The sequence below is a fragment of the Puntigrus tetrazona genome, unplaced genomic scaffold, assembly GCF_018831695.1.
Source record: "Puntigrus tetrazona isolate hp1 unplaced genomic scaffold, ASM1883169v1 S000000846, whole genome shotgun sequence".
NCBI lineage: Eukaryota > Metazoa > Chordata > Actinopteri > Cypriniformes > Cyprinidae > Puntigrus > Puntigrus tetrazona.
Window position 1 is genome coordinate 936,428 of NW_025048446.1, and position 24,977 is coordinate 961,404.

The window sequence follows — 24,977 nt, forward strand, 5'->3', positions numbered from 1 at the left end:
CAACATGAGAAGATATTTTGCTATTTTATTTCTAATTTGGGTATGTTGAATATATTAAACTGATATGTCTGCAGCTCAGCCTTGGTTTCCAGTGAATGATTCAACCTGACCTTTTAAATAGTTCCTTTTAATGCGTACATTTGTGTATTTTTAACTAAGTTAACTAACCTAACTTCCGGCAGACACCCCAACAGAATCAATAACGACAGCTAAGTCCTTCTAGAGTAGATTATATAAGCTAAATATGTTTGCTGCGTACATCAGACGCATTTGTTAAAAACGCAAATTCATTTTCTGACAGCAGGAGGTGCTTTATGCGCGAGAAATTGAGGTATCGCCGGTAACGGCTGTAGAATAGGGGGAAAAAAGCAGCTTTCAGCTAACAAACGCTTCCTTACATTGCCTAAAGACAATCTTCCTTCAGAAATACAGTGATTAAAAAAACACCCACTCCTCGGTTTGATTTTAAACGTGCATTACGTGCTTGTGTTTATTCAACGAAGCCTTTTGGAAAATTGATCGATTTTGATATCGTGGCACGTCGCCACAAAAAATAAATGTATGGGAAGCGCATGCCACACAGACCGGAAGTTAACTTCGGGCCAGGCGCGTGTGCGCGCGCCAGATGAAATCCGCCGCGTCCGACATCGCGTGCAACTTCAGTAGGTACTGCATTTGAATTTGAATATACTGTTAAAACAGTGCATGATATAGTATGAATGAGAGTAGCATGACTGGAATTCGGACGTATTACATTTACAGTGTCGATGTTGTCACGCGTGTCACGCGTCCTCATATAAGTATGAAAATTTAAAGGAAAAAATGTGTTAAACAACCTTTTAGAGCAGATTCACGAACTGATCTCATCGATTTACAACGTTTAAACCTGTACTGTCTACTTTTAGTCCGTTAACTTTGATTATTTAATCGCAATGAACGATGTTTTTTCTCTGAGGTAATGTTATTTAAACGTTTCCGCCACTTTTTCTGAATATGACGTCTCCTCTCCCGTGATCTGATTGGATAATAAAGTGTCCATCACAGGCTTACTGTAATTCAGGCGGAAGCAGTAGGTCATCCGCCTACTGTTTTTCGAATACTATGATTTCGGACATACTACTCACCTCACATACTGTTTCTCGCATACTACATAGTAGGGAAGTATGCGATTTCTGACTCCAAAAGCCTAGGCCTCATGAGGCAATGACTTCGAAGGCAGAATTTTTGTAGAAAGGACACCTTGTGATTTCAGACATGCTTCTGAGGCGAAACCTAAACAAATATTTAATTAGCAAAGCACTGATTTCTTGCTAGAAATAACATCAAAAGTGCAAAAAGCCAGCCAGAAATATACATTTGCACACAAACTCGCCACCAAATGCAACTTTCAGATGCCATCTTTATTTTTTAGCTCAGTCGTCACAGAATGAAGCGCACAGGATTGTGGGATATCAAAGGTAGCGAAAGATACATCGATGTTGCCTTTAAAATTAGATCAGAAGAAGGTACATCTAGAGACAAGAAGTTTAGCAAAATTTAGATTTGGACATGGCTTCATGCCTTGGAATGCTGTTTTTGTTGATCTTGGAACAAAATGTATGTCCAAAAATATGAATTTATCCCAATCCCTACCCCTAAACCTAACTATACCCAAAACGTATTCCTAAAATCAGATGGAAATGGTATCTGAGTCACAAGAGCGTTGAAGCACCTAACCCTGATCATATGCCTAAAACCGATATTTCTTGAAAAATGATCCCTCAGATCTGATTGGTTGATTGAAATGTTGTTCCAGGAGCATTGTGTGCTTGGTGAAATCACGTTCACCGTTATTTGTGTCCCCTTTGAAAATGGCTCTTGAGAAAGGTTATGTTTATTGTTATTCCCTTGATTTTAAGGTAAAAAGAAACGTGACGTACAGTTGCTTTAAACAAATGTCATTTCAATGTGAGAGTTTTTACATCTCGGCTATGTAAACAATATTTTATAATCCTCAGATAATGTGTGGGACGACGCTTTTTCTGGCAGGCTCCTCGCTTAAAGGTGAAGTGTGTGATTTCTGTGAAACTAAGCGTCGCTGTTAAATGAGCCAATGTTTCTGTGTCGGGCCGCTGAAATGGATAAGTGTTTTGATAGCGCTGCAGTGTTTACTACTTTCAGCTTACACGCTTTTGCAGAATTTAATATGATATAAAACAAGAAACGTGTACACTACGATTTAGTTTAACATTTCGTAATGTCTTCTTTCGAAGGCAATTGGCCTTACTAACTTGATAGACATTTCCGATCTTAGTGTGAACGGTGAAGTAATTATTTAAAATAAATCTGCATCATTTATGTTTTTATTACCCAGTCAGGTCCTCTGTGGTATATGAAATGTTACGCTCTCTACCAGTGGATGCTCTGCAGCGAATGGGTGCCGTCAGAATGAGAGTCCAAACAGCTGATAAAAACATTACAATAATCCTCAGGTAAATCATGTGACTCCAGTCAATTTAAAGGTGCATGCCTGTAAAAAATAAATCGATCATTTTTTAAAACCTCCAGTAAAAATTATTAATAATAAATCCTTTAAAAATAGTTTTTTGCAGCACACTAAAATGCAAAGACAAATTTGATTTTGGACTTTTTTTGCTTGTAAAAAGGCTTGATCTGTGCGTATTTATCTTCAAATAGGACCTTTTTTAATACTGGAGAAAGCAAAATACAGAAGCGACAGTTTGAGCTTTAATATACTCGTTTTGTGTTTTCTGTGATTTTTGAATCTTACAGCTCCTGGTGAATCATATATAAATGAACAGCGTGGACATCCTTCAAAACATCCCAGAAGAAAGAAAGTCAAGTTTGGACTGACACGAGGGTGAGTAAATTACATTTTGGGTGAAGTAACCATTTGAAAGGAGCCTCAGTAATCCTATAAAGCGTTTTCACCGGTGGAGAGCTGACAGCATTATTCAAACATCATTCCATGGGCTATCATGTAGCCTATTTTCCCACAAAACTAGCGCTCATCTGCATTTAAAGTGGGCATATTCAATTTCAGAACTGCTCGGTCATTATAACAATGAAGAGGTGTTTGGCAGTGCTTACAGTTCATGAGCATATGATTATGTGATATTGATTTGTTCGGTGTGCTGGAAGTCTGATATCTGTCCTCAAGTTTCAGTTCTAAAAAAACGCCCTAGCTTGCTGTCTTTTGCATAGTTCATTTCAACATGAATACAAAAAAGATGTATATATATATATATATATATATATATATATATATATATATATATATATATATATATATATATATATATATATATATATATATATATATATATATATATATTAGTATATATAAAATAGTGTTAAAGTGTTAAAAACAATCTGGTCTCATAAAATATATCTACCACTGTTTTTATGTGACTTATTGCACGCTTTAAAGAGAAATGTTAATACATAAACTTTCAGAAATTTTTATTACGTAAGTATTGTTGTGTTTTTATTGTTTTGCTTCAGTTACATATATTCTGAGACCGTACCTAAAAGTTAATGCTTTATCATGTTGGAAATATGCCCAAATCCAACCCTGAACCTACTCGATAGTGTTAACAAATGCAAAACTGATCAAAAGGTATTTGTTAATGCAACCGTGCCATTTCAACTTCCTTTTTATTGGATGAAGATTTGATCTGTTTTGTCAAACTGTAGTTACACGTGAGCTACAGAGTAAACCTGTCTATGAAAACCCATAGAAATGAAGCTGGATATGTGTGATGCTAACTATCAAAAGCATCCACTTTCAAAGCATATTAATATTGTTATGAAGTCAAAACATGATGTTCTTCTAGTAATTGTGCGAAAATGACACATTATTCATTAAAACGGGAGTAAAAGGTGTCAGAGTTTTACTGTCTCTGGTGTTCTGTGATTCATTTGGAAACTGCAGTGATATGTACTTATTGGTAGGTATTTCGTGTCTCGCTAAAAAGTGTTCCCAGGTATATTTATGAGACCAGGTAGGTTAAAAAATTAAGCAAGTGAAAATTAAAAACAACTAAAATATTATTATTATGGAAAAATAAGCTGCTTTCGGTAAAAGTGCGAACAAATAACAAATAGGTTTTCCTTTTGACCGAGGATAGGACAGTTAGGAAAAAAAGTGTAGATTTAATTCCAAATTTGGTAAACATAATTTTTGAAAGCTTTTATTTTCTTCCTATTGACCTTTGAAAGCTGCCATTTTTCTGACATAAATAGCTCACAGCTGAATGGTGGTATCTCTGCGTGGGCCTAATAATCAACATTCAGGCACTGTGAACATTTGCAGCTGGTGTTAAATTGTTGACCGGGTTTACGAGTGAATTTGTTCTCTTTTATATGTTAGGTTTGTTAGTGTCATTGATATACAATTATTTTTTTATATGTCTTTTATTGTGTTTTTTAAATTTTTTATTATTATTGCGTTTTAGTTATTTAAAAACAAAAATAATAAATGTTGCATTAGCAACTAGCTAAAATAAAGTTAGTTGTATTTTTATTTATTTAACATAATAAAAATGTTCTTTAGGTTACAATAATGTCTCTATTTCCGGATGCCACGTTTTCCAGCTGTACTCTATATAAAAGTAAAATCCAAACGCATAAGGGATTCCAGTTCAATACGCAACCTTTACGCTCACTTTAATTGAGACATGCAAGCAACTGAAAAAAAAAAAGAACATGTGATTGCGTTTCTTTTTTCAGAAGGGAAAATGCCATAGTAAATGATACAATCTTAACATTCATGGAATGTAATGGGATTCCGCTGGGTTGTCACGGCAACCTACAGAAGCAAACACCTGTGAATCAGAAGCGCTCCTCTCCCCCTCCTCCAACAGGAAGTGCTTTTAATTAAACACCGAACAGGAGAGCCGAGAGGACAATGCGCCTCGTTTCTTCAACCCACCAATTAACACGAGCCATCTATCAAATCACATAGAATTAGTTCCCAGCTCAACAATTCTGACTTGTTCTAGAGAGAGATATTATGCTTAATATTCATATCAAAACTCGTCTTTTCTAAGGCGAAGTCTCTATTAAGCGTTCATCTCTTGATTATGGGTTTCTATACAGATTTAGATGTACTTTTCTCGATGGGATTGGAGTTCACAGCAGGCGATGGCGTTATCACGATCACTAGGAGAGAGTAAATATTACAATGGGTTATGCTACGAACAGATAATAAACAACTGAATATTGACGTCATGGCATACTTTTCAAAGGGGAAGCAATTTTTTGCAAGCAATTTTAAATTACTCATTTTATTTTATTCTTTATTTTATTATGAAGGCTACATTATCTTTGCAAATCCAATGCCTTAGAATACTCTATAAATACTCCTTCTCAAGCCATCCAAGACGTAAATGGGTTTGTTTCTTCATGAAAGATGAAGCATTCGGAGAAGCAATGCATTACCTGTTTACCAATGGATGCTCTGCAGTGAATGGGTGCCGTCAGAATGAGAGACCAAACAGCTGATAACAACATCACCGTAATCCGCATCATTCCAGTTCATCAATTAATGTCTTGAGAAGCAAAACACTGCATGCTTGTGATAATCAAATCCATCATTAAAGCCTTTTTATCTTCAAACTGTTGTTTCTGTCCAAAATGTTGTTCTTTAATAATAATCCATCGTTAATAATGCTCTATTCAGTGATAAGGTCAATCTACTCTCACATAAAAATTCATTAATATATTTGATTAGATCAGTTTAGACTGTTGGAGATTAAAAGAAAAGATGAAAATTAAAATAAATGATGGATATTTTTTATTAGAAACACACTTGACGTTGGACTGGAGTGGAGTGGTGTAGCTTACTTGTGAATTATTACGATGTTGTTATCAGCTGTTTGGACTCTCAAGCTGATGGCACCCATTCACTTCAGAGGATCCATTGGCGAACAATTGATGTAATGCTTAATTTCTCAACATCTGTTATAATGAAGAAACAACTTATCTGCACCTTGGATGGCATGAGTATTAGGTTTAGCTGCAAAAGATGCTTCATAGTGGTCCATTATCCACAGTAAATTGCGTCACGCTAACGTACATGATATGAACCTGCCACAGTGTTGAAAATGAACTTCAACCATGCACTCAATCCTAACATTGGTATCCTTTGGAAGTCAAGTAGTAGATGATGTGTATATGTAGGTGTGGATGTGTTAATGTGGGGGCGGTCATTAATTTCAATTATATTATAAGGTGACAGAAGTGCAGAGCGACTCATTTTTCAGCCTACTTTCAGTGAATAATGTTTTAAAACCGAGGAAGTTGTGCAAATGTTTTTACAGTCTACTGAGCTTTTCACCCAAAAGATCAAATCAAATTAAAAACCTTGTATGACTATTTGTTCCCTTTTGGATTAACCATCAAAAAAAACACGCTAAAGCAGTTTATTCAGAGGCAAGCAGCTGTGAGAAATCAAACAAGGAATATGCTACGCTACAAATTATATATTATCATTAGCTGCTCGCTTCCGCCGGTTGAGATGGATTGTTTTCATACTAATTGGAAACTGCGTACTGGAGTTCACATGCATAACTTCAGTACACCGCTTTCTCACCAACCGAACGAATCAAACTCTGACGTCAAACTGACTCGGGATCACAACAAACAGAAAGGTGTGAAAGTGGTCTAAAACTCTTAAATTAGAGTTCGCTTTTTCTGCCAGACTCGTAATTGCGCAGTGACAGAACGCATTATAAAAACGAAAATGTTCTGTCTGGTTTCAATCCAGAAGTATCTCCTAATGAGCATGCTGTGCTGAATGCGGCTGTTTCGCTTAGACAGACTGATGAGTCAGCCTCAAATAAACACATGTCCGTCCGCCCTTACTGCACCTCACTTCTGATATCTGCATATGTCATCTGTAGTTATAATTTGAAATTTGGAGACGACGGATATAGTAGATTGTCAGCCTCAAAAAATTGTTTCTCCTAGACTTCAACGAGATTCCTGCGTCTCAGAGGAAAACGACTCATGGAGGCACAATGGGAAGAATTCTGTGTGATATGCCATTATTACCTTATTTTGCTTTGCAATTATTCTTGTTTTTTGGTCTGGGGGCTATTGTATGTGAATGCGGACTTTATTTGCATAGACAGGACGCTGTGTTCTGTTCATGGGAAGACAATAAAATCATTTAGAGATGGTAGAAAGTGTAGCCTGATACACAAAACACACCTATGAGATGGACACTACAAATAATGTTAGCATGCAAGCAATTAAAGTTAGATGTTGATTCAGTAAGTACTGTACTAGAGTTAGTAATTTATGAAAAAAAAAATACCAGCACCTTATTCACAGTCTTTTGAAATCTGGAAAGTACAAGTCATTTGTTTGAGAATCAGATAAGATAGGTATTTTTGATTTATTTGATTTTTTTTAATGAATCAGACTACACTGTTTGTGCTGTATGTTCTTGATTCCCATTTTTTGTGTTATATATTCCAAATGATAAAAGGAAAGTAGTTATGCTGTATGTTTTTGATTTACTAAAAAACGGCTCATAGGTGTCAACTGTTTTGGCAAACTGTAATTTGCCAAAAATAATTGCAATATAAAAAAACATTCATTAGTCAGAGAACACAAGATGTTTATTTCACTAAAAAGAGCCAGTTTTCAATATTCAGACTTTCATGAAGTTTTTTCATAAGAGTCATTTGTTCATGAATTGCATGAATTTGCGCTATATACTATACTTAATGTTTGGTTCTGAGTATGTAACACTTACTTTATCGCATGGAATGATGATTAATATGATCTTAATTTGTAAATTATTAAATTATTGATAACAAATGGCATAGTTCAACATTCTTTTTCATGTCAAATTATTTATGTGTATTTATAAATTTATTCTTTTAAGAAGAACGTCTGAGAAAAAGTTTAGACTTATATAAACAATTGAAACTAGTTTTTCCAAGCTGTAAATGAGCAACAAAAGTACCTCTAGTTAATATATGGCTTTTAAAACCATTGTTACTGTTTCTCAGTTCAGTCTGGCTTTTTTTTTGTTTGCTGTCCTCAACAGTGACCTCTAATTATTTGCTGTAACCTCTTGAACACTCATGACAATGGCCTTAAAGGTGACGTGTGGATGTTAAAATACTTTGTCCTGTCCTACTTTAATATGCAAAGGCTGTAAGCAAGATGCACTTAGTTGGACTTTCTGAAGCATTGCTTCTGTTTGACTAGTCAGTTTGGGGCAGGATTTTGTGTTGCTTGTCCAACTACTGTCCATCCAGAACCATCTAGAACAATTACAATGTTTCACCAAAGCCCAATAATTTATTGGATGCTTTAAAAAGTGTTAATCGGACTTAGATGTACCTTTGTACCTGATGTCATTAACTAATCAATGTTGTCATGATTCCTGCAGCTCCAGAGTTATGACTATGAACCGAGAACCTGATGGTGGTCTTCAAATCATGTACTTCCGAAGGTACCTGATGCATGTCTACTAATGGATAGATATCTCCAGTTATGATGGACCTGCTTACATGCTACTCTTCAGAATGTTTACTATGGAACAATATCTACTACTGTTTTTAAAAAACAAATACTGCGTATCTATTGCGCAGTACTTAGCAAGTGGAATCTAGTATTTCATTCCCAACACTGGAGAAGAGCCAGTGTGTCCAGTGTTATTCCGGTCATAAGCATCAGGTCCTCTCAAATCAACCAACTGGCTCTATGGCCGCTGAACCGGTGACTGATGGCCATCTGTGTTGTGTCAAAAGTACCAAATTAACCCACACAGATAGCAGTAATTGCTCTAGTGTGTCGTCCCAATGGGTTTATGTGTGTGTGTGTGTGCTGTTTGGCATCAGGATTCAGGGTTTTTTGTTGTCGTTGTGAATCCGTATGGAGACATTCTCCTTATCTGTCTTTAAAACACATGTACTTGTTTATTTGGGTCTTTCATTTCTGTGGCATAAACAGGAATAACCAGTAAGTTGAAGTATAGTAGCCTATCTTAAGTTTTTATCTTTTTAATTTCCCCCGTGGTCCATTCACAATGTTAGTCATGGTTTCTTGAGCCAAACCGGTTTAATTTTCATGACTGTTTTCCACCTTCTCTTTAATCCTTAGAATTAAACAGGCTATTTTTGCTGTTGTGCCTTTTTGTAAACACTTTTCACTTGCGCTTTGCCGCTTTTCCTCATGAGCCAAAGGGGTCAGAAATATAAATTACTCCGCTTTACTAATTGATTAGTTGTCCAGGTTTTTATATAAATGTTAATTTAAGGGTTTAGTTTCAATTAGATTCATTTTGTAACTCTTAAAGGTGTATTGACTTTTTGTATTATTTGCTGGCCCTGAAACGTTACGGAACTGCGAGTAAATTTCTTGGTTTACAACAAACCCATCAGACTAGATGACTTGGTAAAACTATAAAAATTATATCTGATAAAAGGCACTCGCTATATAAAATGGGGAGGGGGGGGTCTTTTATAATCACAGGTAGTGAAGCTTTTTAGAGAAAGAAAAGAAGGCAAGAAAGGCGTTTCTTTCCTTCTCCCCTTTCTTAAATGAGCAGATTTATTTTTAAAAAGTGTTGTGAAATTTGTTTTTTGCGACATATATTATTAACTGAACACAGCTGGGGGTAAACTGATAAGGCTAAACGAAACCAGGAACGTAACCAAAAAGGGCACACAGAATCTTACCCAAAACAAAGAAAACAGTGTGTCCATGGCAACTGAAAGTGTGACTCCTCTCGGAAAGCACGATCTTGCACTAAACTCATTCAAGAGGGGTGCAGCCTCTTTAGCCTTGGCCCAGCCTAGACTTTCTTTGGGAGAAGTTTGGTCCTTTGGCCCGAATCCATCTCTGGACAGAACTTGGGCCTAGTAGTTGATCAGGACAGGGGCTGGAGCCTCAGTGAACCTGCCCTGGGCTGCGATCGAATAGGACTGCTGTTGCTTTTGATGGGATGAAAACTAGAATAAATCTTGTGACTGGAGACAGAGTAAGGGGTCTGGATTTTGGCGCTGATCTGACAGATTTGAATGCTGAGTCAGCAACTAGCCTTCCGGTTAGTAGAGCTGGGTAAAAAAAAATCCCAAGAATCGTTTACTCTGGCCTGTTATCTGTTATTGGACAGAACGTTGGCCACTTCCTATGCGATATATATCGCAATAAGTATTGTGCTATGATACTTTTATTTCGAAAAAAGTCTAATTTTGGCGCTACGATCGCTGTAGCCACTCATCTCCTCCACATTAAGACCAGTTTCAGCACAAAATGTCGAAGGTAAGCTAAAATAAAGAGTGCAACTTCAATGTAATAGCTCAATCTGTGTTTCAACTGCTCAAAGACGTCTATATAACGTCTTTAATATGCATGTAATGTCACATTCAGGCTTCCTTAGAAAAAACATATTTTGTGACCCTAAACTCATTAGTCAGATGGAAAAATAAACTGCAGAGAGGGAAATATATGCAACATGACATATTCATAATAACTTTTACTGTTTTTCAATGTTTAATTTGTTTTTGACAGCCACCATTATGTTACAGCTAATACAGGTACATCTCAAAAAAATTTATATTGTGAAAAACAATCGACAATTCTCGATATTTCTCTTGAAAATATCCACGTGGTGAATCAAGCCCAGTCATATCATGGTCAGCAAAGCACTTGGAAGTGGTCTTCTCACCGTGGGCAAGTTCTAAAGTCCTGCTGGAAAAGGAAATCAGCATCTCTATAAAGTTTGTCAGCAGATGGAAGCAAAAAGTGCTCCAAAATCGCCTGACAGAAGGCAGCTCTGACCTCGGGCCACTGAGTAACAGTCCAACTGTCTTACGGTCTGATCCCACTGTGTGACATAATCATAATCATAATGTTCATACAGTCTGAGTACATTCCTAAAGGACTTCCCAAAATGGCACGGTGCAAGCCCGGCTTGAGACTGACACTTAAGATTTAGTCCTGCACTTTGCCTAAATTATGACGGAGACGCTTGATGACTAACTTTGAGCCAAGAATTTTTTTACACTTAAGTCAATTCTTAGCAGTGTTCCTGAGTAATTCAGGGTTTGATAAATACACGACCAGAACAGAAGACAGGAAAACACAGAAACACGGTTTCCATGGCAACTGAAAGTGTGACGTCAGCACTATCTTGAATGTTCGCTTTTTTTTCTTTTACTTACTAAGGCTTTCAACTATCGATAAATAAGACAAAGTTTAACAAAATTTTAATTTGATATTTAAATATTATTGAGTGACGTTTTATTTAGTATAAACTAAAATGCTTTTACTAGTAGAATTCCACAGATTTTCCCCAGTAACAAACATGCTTCATGGACACGCTCGCTTTTATTTTGTCTCACTCAATCTATTTTTCCCCAAAGCAATTAAGTATCTCTCTGTATTTCCCGTGTTCACTCTGTGAAACTGAAATTGCTCAAATAATCATTCAGGGGATGTTTTGCGGTCCTCATTAGGAGACGTGTGAATGTCGTTTACACGCTCGTGCGGGAAGACGAGTGGCCCATTTAGTGTTACTGTCACTAACCTTCCCAGTCTTTCTTAATGAGCGGGTGGCACATCAGTGCCGTTAATCAAAAACACCCCCCATCTTCATGTGCAGATCTTTTTTTTTTTTTTTTTTTTTTTTTTTTTTTTCTGGAGCTGCGGACCGGAGTTGAATAATCGAGCTATTAGCGCTCGGAGGGACCACCAAAGACGCTGCAAACCATAGCAGCTAATGTTTTCTAGGAAATTAGAGATCAGGAATAAATGGAACAACAGGAAGGAAATGGTTGCATTGTTATACATTTCCTTCGCTTCCCGAAGAAATGCGTAGAATTTAAAAGTGCAAGTGCTTGGGAAATGAAATGTGTCAAGACACATGCTATGTTTAGATCAAGTTGTGTTGAGAAAAAAATTCATTTAGCGTTCTTCAGCCTTCTGTGTAAAGTGTATTTCGTATTATAATGGTTTTGAGGAGGCTGTAGATTGATAAGGAATGACGTCCAGAAGTGCGAAATAATACAGACACAGTCTATACCTAATAACAGTGCTATACAAGATATTATGTTTTTAATTTAAAATATGCGTTACAATATTTTATTACTATTTTTCTTTACCATTATCATTTATGATATTTTAGTCCCGTTTTAACATTAGAAAATCTTTTTGTTAAAATTCTTATTTAATGTATTTTTGTTTATCCTATTAACGTTTGATTGTTATTATTGTTATTCATTAAACATTTTATTTATTAATTAGCTCAATATTGGATATTACTGTTTTTATTGTAAATATACATTTTTATTTACCTTTTTAAATTATTTTTAGACAAGGGTAGATGGGTAACTTGCATGCGGGAAAAAATTAAAGCAAAACATTTTTTTAGTTTTCAAGGAGCATTTGTTTTCACCATAATTTCACTTATATTCTTATTTTTTAATGAATCCAATATTATTCCCTTTTTTTTTTTTTTTTAAGTTGGATTGGTAACTCTCATGTGGACAAAAGCCAAAAAATCTTTTTAACCACAGTCAAATTTGCAATTTTATTTATTTTTATTTGCATGTATTATTTCCTTTTCACTATTGTAATGTTTTATAGTGCTGTAACATTAGAGTAAACATCTTCAGATCTACAGTTTTTCCTCTACCACCAAGAATCCTCTGGAGCGGGTGAATTAAACTGTTAACGCATGAAGAAAACATTTAAAGCCCACTGAGGACTGAGCTCGGGTTCTGCCACAATAGCAGCACGTGAAATGCACGTAAAATATGCGCAACAGGCTGTGCTCTTTCAATGCGTTGAGCGAGCTTTCACGTCTTCATGCTTGCGTAGTGTGTATTTTTCCCCTGACTACATATTAGCAGGTTACCAGAAGCAGGTGCTGAAGTAATAGTGTTGAAAACCTGTACCTCTCTCCAGCTGTTCTCCTCCGTGCCTGTTAAATCAGCTCTGCGTTTCTGATTATGTGTCTATTTGTCTGTTTGCTCGCTGGCTCTAGCGGCTCAATAGAGCTTTGTAATGCGCTGCATTAGAAAAATACAGCAGGAGGACTTCATCAGGAGCTTTTTGTGTGACTACATACAAAAAACACACATGGACAATAAGTCTTTTGCACAATTTGACATAGCTGCGTTTAAAATTGAACTGGAAATTAAATGCTGGGTGTCCGGTCTCTGCGTTTTAATAAAGATGAAGTGTTTAATCGTGTCATTATACATTACTATCACTCTACTCTCCTATTTGATTCTGTTCAGTGCATTGAACATTCATCACGGGGAGCTTTAATCTATTGAGGTTTACAGCATACTTCACAAAGGCCAATGAAATATTAATGATTCTGTTATCAAACGTATTACTGTATCTCGTGTTTATCATGACAGTGTTATCACTACAAAAGCATTTTAAAAGTATTACTTTGTTACACTTATTTTTAGGTTTACGGCATTTATGATCTAAATCATAGTTTTAATGTATTGCAACTTTAGCGAGAAATAAAACAAGTTGCAGGTAAACCAAAAACAGCTGCCAACAAACTATAGCCTGATCATTTATTAATCTGGAATTTGTTAATCATGAAAAACTGGGCGCATGAATACATGATGAATGAAAAAAATAAGAGGGATTTCTTGTTTAAGAGTTTAATGATTAAAATGAAATAATGTGCACATTTTTATTTCATATTACGCAAAGACTTTGTAACGTATTAGAAATACGACACTTTAATTTTTAATTTTTAATTAAAATTATCCATCAAGGATTCATTAATCAAACGTTTAAATATTACAGAACATATCTATTTCAAACCAATGGTGTTTTTAGCTTTATATTCTCAAAAGAATTTTGAAAAGAAATTTCTACCTTCTACACAAAAATCTGAAATCAGTATATAAGAAAGATTTCTGAAGAAAGCCTGGAGTAATGATGCTGAAAATTCAGCTTTGGCTATATATAAATAAATATATTAACTTCGAAAACACTTATTTTAAATTGTAACATTTCTTTGATCATAAATGGACGATCTTGATGAGCATAAGAGGCTTCTTTCAAAAATCTAGCCACCCCAACTTTTAAATGGTAGTAACAAAATGACAAGTAAAGCTATTTTAGACGATGTTACGGCATATAGACCATAAAAGCGTTAAAAGAAAACAGGTTTGACTCGCTCTTCTGAATGCTGAGGCTTGTACACAAGTTCAGATGAAGGTTTTTGGCAGAGGCGTACTAGATAATCAGAACCCATGTCTTGAATGTGTCCCCACACTTGTCAAATCATTCCTACGCTCCTGGTTTTGGGTGGCGGAAGCACGCCGGGAGAATTATTAAGACAATGAAGCGGCTCTTTAGACACGTTTGGCGCAAAGAAAGGAGCACGTTCCTCCTGAACTCGGTTTCTGAAAAGCATTAAATCGATCGATATTTCATAGTCACAAGATCCGCCGCCGCTGCTGCCGCTGCTTCATTTTTCAAGCTGATGTTTCGTGTCGCGAATAAGGATAAATCAAGATCCGTCTTTCGGCCTTCAGAGGATATGAAGTGTTTGCCTTGGGATCGTCGCTGTTTGCATAAGAAGTGAATGACGGTTGAAAATGAAATTATGCGAGGCTCGGGATTTTCATATATTCATATTCGAAAGAAATCCAGAGATAAACAATCCTAGACAATAAGATCTAGGTGTACAGTGTAGTGCATTTATTATCGTATTAAGATGAGAATTGTGACTGTGAGATGGAGCTTCTGTCGCACCGAGTGCCATTGGCTGCGTCCCATATCACTAACGGGCCAGAAATGCAGTTTTTGGTGTCTCAGCTATTTCAGTGAAAATGCAAGCCGCTGTTAGGCTGTCTTTCTGGTATGATTTGTGGTGCTCAACGAGCAAAAGCTGTTTCTTTGCCATTTTTTGCCGCTACTTTAACTAAGTGCTCAGTGTCGTGCTGAAGTCTCTTCTTCACTTCTTTCTGCAGTACACACCAATTGAAGTTTGCTCGTTTTCACTTTAAATATCCATTTAAAAACGTTTTAATAAAATTGAACAATTTATTTTTATATTTACCGTGTAAAATTTTTTTCCAAATGTTTTTTTTTAATTTTGTTTTATTATTTATTTTTATTGTATTAATTTGACCATACAGAGGATAAGCAGTTTTGAAAAGGGATGCATGATTTTGTTTAATTTATTTTATTTTAAATTATTTTTACATTTTTAATTTAATTAAAAAAACATTTATTTAATGACAAAAGTAATTCCAGTGCATTAACATGAAATCTCTGTTTTATATTATTAATTAATTTTCATGTTTGTATACATTGCTGCGTTATTCTTTGAGCCGCTTGCCATTTTTCTACATCTAAAAAAAAAAAAAAAAAGTGTATTCAGAAATGTCTCCTTCCTTAAATAAAAACGGTTGTGCAATGCTAGCATGCAATAAATAAATAAATAAGGCCTTTGTGTCCCATTAAGGACTACCCATCGGCATCCGTATCTCTCCGCCCTTCGTACCATTCCTTCTCTAAATTCAAGCAGAATAAGTCACTTCGACTTCTTTTCATTTCTCCTCACGTTGTGTGCGAGTCAAACTGACACACTTGATTGAGTCGTGGCGCTGTAAGCCGCTGTCAGTCTCTCATGATCTCACGCTGACATTTCCTTTGAAGCGCGCTCCTATCCGCCGCGTGATGGCGGAGCATTGAGAACATTGTGACGGTGTTTGTCAGAATCATAATTTCTCTTTCATGTCTCCCCACTGGCAGCCGCTCAGGACAAGCTTTAATAACAATACGAGGAGGACGTGACGAACCCATTTGTCACAAAAGCACAGAGAAACAATATTTATTTATTCTTAGATGGAGACAGACTTGCGTACGGAACTCAATCAAGGCCTTTTGGTTTTGTTTTAACAAATGCAACGGAAGCGGGGAAGTTTGAGGCGTGCGGTTGTAAAGTGCCTTTAAATGTGTCCTGGAGGATTGTAACGTACAGCCGTGATTGAAGCAGCCTTGTACCGTCCTGTTCTGGCTTTGTTTTCTTTCATCTGTGCGGCATCACCAGCTGCGCTTTTTTTTTTTTTTTTTTTTTTTTTTTTTGCCATCACAAGCTTCGTTATCGTCGCAACCCCCTTGTTTCTTCCTTTTCGTTCGCTTGCCTTTGTCACATTGAAGTCAACAATGTCGGTATCCAAAAAATTTGATCTCGCTATACTTCCCCGGCTGATTAACCACAGTACAGTAAGTTAGTTTTGCTTTCACCAGAAATAAGATGTTATATAAATCTATATGAATTGTATGTGGACAAACACCTTCAGAATATATTTAGGAGTAAAAGCTTATGCTCTTTTCAAAAGTGTGGCATTTTCGGGATTCTTTGATTAAATAAAAGTTGAAAAAAAAACAGCATTTATTCAAAATAGAAATCGTTTAGAACATATTCGAATGGTAGAGTATTGTGACAAAATTATTTTCATTCTTCAAATAATCCAAGACAAAGTAACACAGGTTCCTAAAAGATAAATAAATAAGGATTAAGTAAATATTTAATATTACTGTTTCCGACATTGATATTAAATCAGTTTATGATTTCTGAAAAATCACGTGACTCTGAAGACTGCAGTAACGATGCTAAAAATTCAGCATTGCATCACTGGAATAAATGACATTTTCACCATGTATTCACACAGAAAACCATTCATATTTTAAATTGTTTTACTGTACTTTTGATCAAATAAATGCAGCAAAATCTTTCCGATCCCAAACTTTCGAGCGTATGTGCTTCCGAAGTGAAGAAAAACAGGCTTTAAAGATCTGAGTGTAATAGAAATCTACAGAGTGTAATAAAATAAAACTTAAACGTGTGCTTTAGATGTTTTCTTTTCCCGAAGACTTTATGGAGGCAAAATAGCCCAAAATCGCATTTTGTGTTTTCTCTGTAGTGACATGCCATAAGTGTTTTTTTGTTTTTTTTTCCACTGGGCTGATTGTCTCTGGAGGGATATTCAATGTGTTTTCCAGGTTCAATGGAGTGTAATAATTGCACTCGGCATCAAGAGGCCTTTCGATCCGTTAGCTTTTTGCTAGCGGCTCTCAGAATCAAATCGAGTAGCGTGACCCTTCAGTTACGTGCACTGAAGCACTATAAATAATCATCTCCTTCACCCGGGAGATCTCGGGCTCAGAGGAGATTTGTGTCAAACTGAATAAAATACTGTAAATAACACGGATAACAGACAATTTGGTCTTTAATTTAATCATAGCATTGCAACGTCGAAGCATACCCTAAATAACTAATCATTTGAACATTTTGAAAACACTGTACTGTTTTCAAATGGCATTGCTATCATTGCGGAACAACGCATTTTGCAATCGTGGAAGCATTAAATGAAAACTTTTGCCTGATGCTGCATGAATCAATCATACAAATTGCTAGTATTTTATTATTTATTATTTTTATGTATTATTTGCACTGCTGGAGATGCTCTGTTTGCTCTGTAGCTAGATTGTACAGGTGAACAATGAAAGTGCATGATAGTGAAAAATGCATTTTGTTGATCTTAGTTAAAATGACATGTACCTTGAAACACTGTTCCTGTTGCTATGACGACAGAATGGGAGCCATATTATTTTCCATTTCGGCTAACTATCTAATTAGCTGTTGAGTGCTGTTGGTACAAGTTAGCTGCATGAAAACAACAATCTTCCCTATTAAAATACTTTATTTATCCCAATTTTGGATGGCTGGTGGTTTCAGGGATGGCAACGTCCACTGTTTCTACAGGTTAGAGGCCAACAGTCAACGCTGAACATTTATTTACATTTATTCATTTAGGAGACTCTTTTATTCGAACGACTTACAAATGAGTCTGCGTTCTTAAGACGGTTTTAACTAGTGCATATTTTTTGCAACCCTGTAGACTTATCAGCAAGAACGTGCCTTTGTGGATATTTTAGTGAATATAAGGAATGAGACACTTTTTATGATTAAAGATTATGAGTCAAAAGTCCATTTGCATAAATGCTTGTATTGTCTAGCAGTAGTTTTGCATTTAAAAGCACTTCTTGTGCATTTTTAAGTGTGCAAAAAAAAAAAGGACAATAAAAAGTAAGAAAGGACAACAGTACAGTAAGCAAGTAATTTATAATTTAATAAACCATATTTCTGAATCGGGACATGTTGACTTTTAGGTTGTATTATTGTTAAGAGAAGTAGTTTGCATCTTCATGGGAGAAGTTTAGTTGATAAAAATAATCTACATCACTCCAGTGCATTAGTTGCCTATCTTGTGGAGCAAAAGAATCAGCACGATTGTAAGAAAAAATAAATTGAAGGTGTTTTTGGAGAAATCTAGAACACTGCGAGCCTTAAGAAAGGTCAACATACGCTATACCTGCTGACCAAAACATTACTCTGCGCCGCTTTCGTAGAGAATGACCGGCATTATCGCGGCGTGAATCAAAAGTGAAGAAACAGTCCGGGGTGAAGTGGCTAATCAAACAAGTGGGGTTCCAAAGCCTCCAGCCCTCGGCCGCACGCTAAGAGCGCTATTAAAAGAGCTCAGTGAGTCAGAAGAGAGCCGCGGTGCTGAAGGGTGTTTATGGACGAGCTCCGGTATTTATAGTCATCCATCAAGAAAAATCTGCAGGGGCATCATCACTGTAGATGATCGGACACGAGCTGGGGAGAAAAGCCTGCCAATTCAGACCACTTTTCTACAGCTTACTTCATCAAAGCGGGTGCATTGAGGGTGGAAGGCAACCGTCATGCATTTTTATTCAATAATATGAAGTTTTCATTATTTATATAATAAAGATAAAGTCCATTAAGTGTTAGGAAAATGTTAAACTAGACAGAAAAAGGTTTATGCAACTGAACCTTTGACTAACAATCTTAATGATAAAATATATGTCCTAAATATATAAAATTTAATTCCTTTTTTTTTTGTGCAAGACTTGAGATGTTGACTTATTTTAGTATCATGGTTAAAGTCTATTAATATTGTATTAATAGTTTTTTTTTTTTTATTTGTTTTTATTTTAATATTTGAGAAACGTAGCACTGGCTACTAGCTTTTATGATTTCATTGCTCCCTCTATGCAGCGAAATGCAGTCATTTTAGTTTTAGTTAGCTGAAATAAAATGTTGTTTATATATGATGAGCTCATCTGCAAAAACCTGATTACTCCACTTTTAAAAAATCTCAAAAATCATGTTTTTTTTTTGTTTTTAATTGTGCATAACTCAATCAAACTGAGTTATATTGATTGTTAAAAAAATCTATGGTTAACTAACACAAACACAATAACAACATGATAATATAATAAAAAAACATGATTGTTGATATCTGTTTTTGCAAATAAATATATATATATATATATATATATATATATATATATATATATATATATATATATATATATATATATATATATAGTTTATTCGCAAAAACAGATTTCAACAATCATGTTTTTTATATGTATATTTTGTGAAATATATTTTATAATGAAATGTATTTTATATTTAGTGAAATATATATATATATATATATATATATATATATATATATATATATATATATATATATATATATTTCACTTAATGTTTCGTTTATTTTAAAGTGTTTTTTATGATTTAGTTTTAGTCATTGTTAATTAAAATAGCAGCAGTTCTACTGGATGCAGATGGTATGTCTGCGTTTTTTTTTTTTTTTTTTTTTTTTTTATGAACGCGAGATCTGACTGCAAAATCGGATGGTTTCTGACCTCTAGACCTGCGGGTGAACACCTCTCAGATGAAAGCTGTCTCTCTGTCTCTCAGACCTGTCCACAGCCGCTCCTGAGGGACGTCCTCCGAGGAGAACACACACGGCCAGGAATTCAGGAGAACATCAGCAAGTGTTCTGTCTGTGTTCTAGAAGATTCAGGGAAACTCTGCTTCCTCTGAATGAAAAGTGAGTGGGTGTTTGGTGCAAAATGTAGAAACATCAAGCAACATTAATTAGCTTCTATAGCTTCTATTCCTTGTTTCTGCAGTAGTAAGAACTTAGTAGTAAGCATGGCCAACTGAGCTAAAGCTTTGAACAATATATTGATACTGTGTCATATTATTTGGCAAGAAATAGCTTTAGCTTTATTAATAATCAGTTTGTGAGCGATTTCAGGCCATTTTCCCTCGAGTCTCTCTTTTGCAGCTGTTTGAATTTGGCTTTATCCACTTTCTGAAGCTGCCAGCTGAGTTTTTGACTTGCACCCACATGTACGTCCAAACCCACGGTATAAATAGCACATTGAATATTTATAAATAATAATAGCGTTGCAAAAATTCGAATTAATGAAGATTGAAGCTCGATACGGTATTAAAAATTGCACAAGGTCAATCAGAAGTACGAGTTGTTGTAGCTGAACAGCGGAGCAAAGTTTTCTTATTCTGTTGGCAGGAAACTATATTTTTATCCTGAGGCTGAAGGTCAGAGGTCATCTAAACCCTGCAGTGTGTGGGTGAGGTCAAATGATTTTTTATTCGTGATGCTTTGGTATTCATGCTCAATTTTTTGCATCTTTGATTTTAGAGTGTATCGTTCTGTCAGAGAAGCTGCTTGAGTATGTATTTGGGAAATTATGCTTTGATTGAAATGATTGTTTTATGAGGTGTTTTATTCAGTCGGTCACAGTCTTGACAAACAACAATAAAAATGCTAATCTTAAAAGTTGCTGTTTGTTTTTTCACCCTCAGGCCATCCTAGATGTAGAATGCAGATGACTTTTTTTTTCTTAAGCGGAACAGTAAAGATTTTTAGCTCAAACGGTGGTTCTTAGTGATTCATAAAATGTCTGTATTGAGAATAAAAAAAGCATTTCAAGAAAAAAATAATAGCTTTGGCTCCTCAGGTCTTAAGAAACAAAACGATCAGTTTGTGTAAGAAACTAAACATTATTTACAACATTTCTATTATGATATAGCTTAAAATATAGCTTCAGGCAACAAGGAAATTTGATTATTTTCTGCAAAACTGTTCTTTTGTTTAAATAAACTGGTTTAGTTCACTAGTTAGTTTTTGTAATCACACAATGATCTAATGTTTACACAATTATTTTATGAAAGCATTTTAAGACAAGCATTTCATAAATCGCCAAGGACCCTAGTTTCAGTTCAAAATCATATTTACTGAAGAAGAAGCATTCTTGGACATCTTTGTTGGTCTGAGGATGAGAAAGTTAACAGCAATTTAACATTTTTGGCTGAACTATATTTTTCCATTGGCTCTGCCTCTTTTCCGTCCATTTTGAAACCATGCATTAAATTCTTCTAAGAAAAGCAGAAGCCCCAGGACAAACCATTGCACTAAACTCTTGCACATTGGCTAGCAGTGCTCTCTTCATTATGTTTAGAGGCCCGGGAGTCTGACTTGCCGGTAGAATCGCTCGGAGTAATCGTTTCTCTGCTCGTTTGAGATACTTGACGACTCGCGAAAATACGCCGGTTCTTGTGTACAGTCTGAAACGACCATTTTAAGTAAACCGCGGAGAACACACTGTCCTCCAAACAAACGTGAAATGTTTAAGCATGCACCAGATTTAAAAGCGTCTGGATCTTCTGTTCTAGACGAGGAGCGCACAAATAACCAGCACGTGCCACTAACAGATATGGCCGTTATGATGTTTGCTGGGTTCGTCGGGTATGTTAGTGAGCTAGAAAGGAGGCTAATGAGAATGAGTTTACCTGTGGCGTGCAGCCTAATGAGTCGAGATGTGCCGCCGAGAGCGAAACATGAACATTAGGATGCAGGCCGGTCAGGATTATCTTTATGGCTCTACATAAATACTTAATTATCTACATCAACATTTCTTTAGAATACTAGTGGTGCGGTCAATGTCAATGAATCGGTTTTGATAGCTAGCTTTTTGGAGTGTCAACGTTGTTTTTTATTTTTTCAAGTCATTCCAGCGCCATCTGCAAAACGATTCAGAACAATCCCTGAGTACGATTTGAACGTGCGTTCACCCAGAAGGACAAAATCTCTTTTCTTAGGAGATATATCTTCATTCAGTCTAGGAGTCGAGCTTTTGAAGAGAGCTCACAGGATATTTATTTCTCCACCTTGAGCTTCTCTTTCATTGGAGAACTATGGTGGACCTCTGGATGCTCTCTTTCTCCGTGATTTTCTGCTCTGTTGTCAATAAGGCCAGAGGACAATCCATTTTCCAATTTTCATTCACATATTGGCACCAACCCCCCCCTCCAGGAGTTCATTTTATGGAGCCATCGCAATGGATTTAACTGTCTTGGTAAATATTTTCATTTATAGATTGAGATGAGATGTTGAGTGAATTAATAAGCAAGTGAGTGATGAGCACATACAAGCACCTAATTGAACAGAATTGTTCTGGGTGCTCGTGCTGATTTCGTCGCAGTCTACTGCCCGCATGAAATGAAGACGTGTGGAAATGGATTCTGTTCTGCTCAGGAAGGTAAATTGAGGCTATGTACACATATTGAACTGAAAAATGCAATGATGAATCCTCTAAATTATTGATGTAAGTGTGTGCAGAATAAATGAGTCACTACTAAAATGGAATGGTTGATAATGATTACAATCGTTTTGCCGTTTCATGGCTATAAACAAGAAAAATGGACGACAATGCGAGGTATTCTGTTAGATGCATTAAAACTAGATGCTTTTCATAATAGAACTTATGTTAGCTAACAGTTTATCTAACAGTTCTCATCGTTTTATCTTTTTTATGTGTAATACTGTTGATTTGAACTTCTTTAAGTTTCTGTAAATCATTAATTCTATGTGTTTGTATGAATATATATATATATATATATATATATATATATATATATATATATATATATTTGCATTTTACAAAATATTGTTGCATGATTAATACAAAAAACCTATATACTATACAATATAAAAGTTGAACCAAAACATTATTATTATTAGTAGTAGTAGTAGTATTATGCAAAGCATTTTTTCAAAAAATGTCAGGCTTTATGTCATCTTATACCTGTTATTAATAATGCTGATGATTATTGCTATTATTATGTTATTATAAAAGTAGCAACAACAACAGCTAATATTTATTATTATTATTATTATTATTATTACAATGTTTTTTTCCACTGTTAGATTTATCAGATATGACTATTACCGATGAATACTATATTATTTTTTATTATTTTTGATGAAGTGTCTGTAAATCAGTATGCATCGTTGTTACAAAAACATAATATGACATATGAAACCATATCACAAGTATTATTATTATAGTATTATTATTTTTCCAAAGATTCTTTGGTTTTGTCTTGTCACATTTATCACTTCAGAATGTATAGCGTCGTAATATATATATATATATGAAGTAAGCCTGTGAATGTTTTTCTGGTTGCTCTGCTTTAGAGACCCAGCAAATGTTTTTCTTACACTCAATATTAAAGGAGCAACAGCTTATATTGTTTAGTTATATAACAATATCTGTAAAATTGTTACTCAAACCTGCTATGAAACACAGTATGCTTTGTCTCCAGTTCTTTCTTCATTCATGAAAACTGCCAGGTGTAGCGCGTATGTGATGTTGGCTTTGGCTTCCTGCTGCTAATTGAATTCAGAACAAGGAGAAGACTGTCAATTACGCTCAGTTTCAGGCAGCTTGACCAGCCGCGGCACGTCTCAGAACAGAGGAGCAGAACCGTGAAACATCTGCACATCAGACAAGCTGTGCAGGAAGGAAGAGGGCAGGCGCAGGGGAAGATCAGAGGAGGATCGAGGGAATGAAATGCAGATTGGAGGTAAAAGAGAAAGAGTATCGGAAGGGCAGTATCGTACCGGGCCTGTCCAAAGCTTTAATGTTTGTTGGTTTGGGTGCAATTATGAAGGTGCAGCGGTCCCTCACCGTCCACACAGCGCAGGAAACTCTGACCAGTGGACGTCAAATCAGGCATTACTAGAGTGTCAGCATCGGCTCACATCAGACGCAGAAGTGGTGATTAACGCCAGAGCTCTAGAGTTAACCTCACACACTTCCACATTTTCACCGCTCATTCACTTCTGTACAATAATTGGAGGAAATGTCTATCATTGGTAGCTCTTTTCTTATTGCGCGCTCACATTCCACGGCTAACCTGAAATGAAATGAGTGAAGCGACTGGAGAAAGCGGAGAGCTGTGGCCACCTGATGTGATCGGTCGAGCGCGTTATCATATCTCATGAAATTATATGATACTGACACTAATGCATTGTTGATCTGGGTATAATTACCATAAAATGAACGAAAACAGCTGGGCAACTTGACGTACTTTAGCACAGATGCACTTTAAACGCATGAAAATTTGTAAGAAAATGATAATTTATTGTTTTGTTTAGTTTTTTACTGCTATATTGTAAGAACTGTGTATATGTTTATTTTATTTATTTTTTTAAAGCTGCCTTTAGAACAGTTAGACGTTTAGTAAAATGTATTACATGGCTTTGCGGGTGCAACTGGCGCAAACTTTCGTGTCGGTTTTTGTAGCAAAGATGACTTGAGAAGTTAAGAATTAATATTCTAATATTATTAAAGTGTATGTTTATTAATTGGCATGGAAATACAAAGTTTATATGGAATGTCTATAGAGGACTATCAAAAATAAAGCGTTACCAAAGTTGAAACTAAAAAAAATAGGATCCCTTGCATAAACTGCTAAATCGTCGACTTATTGTTTTTTACAAAAAATACAGTTATAAATATACCAGAAATGTAGACTGGGCTAGATAGACTAACTAGCTGGTCAAATAGCAGTTTATGCAACTGGACACTGAACACCATAGCAACTGCATATATATATATATATATATATGGACTATAGCAACCACGTGGAACACATCCTGGTGGCAGGTTTTGCATGGGCAAGCAATATTTATTTTCATAAACTGTGAAAATCTAGATAAGAAATGAACCGAATCAGCGGAGCTATCAGGAAAAGCGCTGAAGCT

The 24,977-nt window shown here is 35.7% G+C and overlaps 1 long non-coding RNA gene across 1 annotated transcript; it reads left to right on the forward strand.

Moving 5' to 3' along the window:
- The first annotated feature begins 590 nt into the window (after positions 1-590).
- Positions 591-9,098, forward strand: LOC122335692. Its single transcript, XR_006249000.1, has 4 exons — positions 591-666; positions 2,354-2,471; positions 2,773-2,860; positions 8,411-9,098. It is a non-coding gene; the product is annotated as an uncharacterized LOC122335692 (long non-coding RNA).
- The last annotated feature ends 15,879 nt before the right edge of the window (positions 9,099-24,977 follow it).